At 57.5% G+C, this 1,534-nt stretch overlaps 1 pseudogene; it reads right to left on the bottom strand.

The window, feature by feature from the left end:
* Positions 1 to 412: 412 nt before the first annotated feature.
* On the bottom strand, positions 413 to 1,303 carry LOC101647532 (annotated as a pseudogene).
* Between the last annotated feature and the right edge of the window lie 231 nt (positions 1,304 to 1,534).

The following is a 1,534-nucleotide window of genomic DNA, read 5'->3' as shown; positions in this document are numbered from 1 at the left end:
ATTGCCCCCGAGGCAGCATGGATGCCAGTAGATGTCACACAAGGAGAGGGTCCTGGGCCACTCGTTTGGAAAATGAGAAGGCAAAGGCTTCCCTTCTTTTCCGGCTTTCTCCGCGTTCTGACACGGGTTTTCCCGGGTTCACGGTCTGCTTCTCTGGGCTCTCAAACGCCAGTGTGCACAGTGACCCTCCCGGAGGAGGGGTCTGTCCTGAAGCAGGCCCTAGGTGTGTGTGGCCGCAGGATTTACTGATGCTGCAGAGCCAATTCAGGATCCCCGCTTCCCAGGGCCGACGTGGGGAAATGCTGACCCACAGAGAAAAGCTCACGCGCCTCAGCCTCCTGTTTGTTTCAGGTTGTTTTTTGGAAAAACGTGTCTTTATTTCCCATCAGCCTAATTTCCATGGAAGAACAGGTTAGGACCACTCAGTGGTTGTTCCTACCACTCGGTGGCCTGAGCGGTGGGGGCTGCAGACCAGTCTTCCGTTGCAGGCTGAGCGCTCCAGTCTTCAGTGGGGGACTGCTGGGTCAGCACGGAGGACACCTGCACGCCCTCAGACCCGTCGGCCACCGCAGGCTGAGCGGCGGTGAACTGGGGAGCAGGAGCAGTCCATTCGCCCTGAAACTCTGCCTTGGTCACAGCCTTTTCAGCAGCGGCCTGCCTGCTCTTCCTTTTCAATCTCCTCTGGGTCTCTGTAGAAGTAGAGGTCAGGCATGACCTCCCACGGGGGTTCCCCAGAGATGGTGTCCCGCATGCGCAGAACTTCCCGGGCCAGCATCCACCACATCAGGCCCACGGAGTGAGCTCCCTCGTTGTTACACGGGATGACAATGTCCACGTAGCGCAGGGGAGAATCTGTGTGACACAGAGCAATGGTGGGCAAGTGAACGTCAGAGGCCTCTGTGAGGGGCTGGTGGTCAGCCCTGGGCTCAGTCACCACTAGAAGCCGTGGCTCCCGGAAGGCTGCCTGGATCTGGTTAGTGAAGGTTCCTGGAGTGAAGCGCCCAGCCATGGGAGTAGCTCCAGTGGCCGCAGCAGACTTCAGCACAGCGCGCTGGCCGGTGTTCCTGGAAGATATCACACTGACGTCAGCAGGGTTTTCAATGGCAGCAATGGCGCGAGCAGCCAGCAGAAGCTTCTCCCAGGTCCCCTTCCGGTTTACGATGGAGATGCCATCACTTCTCCTTTGGTAGATGTACTGTTCCATTTGGAAGTCAAGGTTGGTGCCACCTAAATGGGTTCCTGCAGCAAGGAATTTGAGGACCTCCTCCGCCTTCAGCTGCAGGACGGCAAGGGCTCCGGACATTGTTAAAGTTTCCCTTTTAAGTTATGTCGGGAACCAGGACAACGCCGTGTGGACCCTGCTCTGGCTAGCGTGGAAAGCTTGTTGCAGGTTCTTAAAGGCCCGGCCTCTGCTTCTCTTGATGCTCCACGGTTACTCTCTGCACTGGTAGCTCTGTGAAGGTAGCTTCCCATTCCCAGGCCCTCTCACGGCTCTATTTCTTCTGTCCCTGTTGTCTGCTGGCTGGACTCCTAG

Source organism: Echinops telfairi, unplaced genomic scaffold (genome assembly GCF_000313985.2).
Source record: "Echinops telfairi isolate 266 unplaced genomic scaffold, ASM31398v2 ScPeMD7_7457;HRSCAF=8495, whole genome shotgun sequence".
Classification (NCBI taxonomy): Eukaryota; Metazoa; Chordata; class Mammalia; order Afrosoricida; family Tenrecidae; genus Echinops; species Echinops telfairi.
Note: the sequence above shows the minus strand (reverse complement) of the source record. Positions and strands in the feature narration are given on the sequence as shown.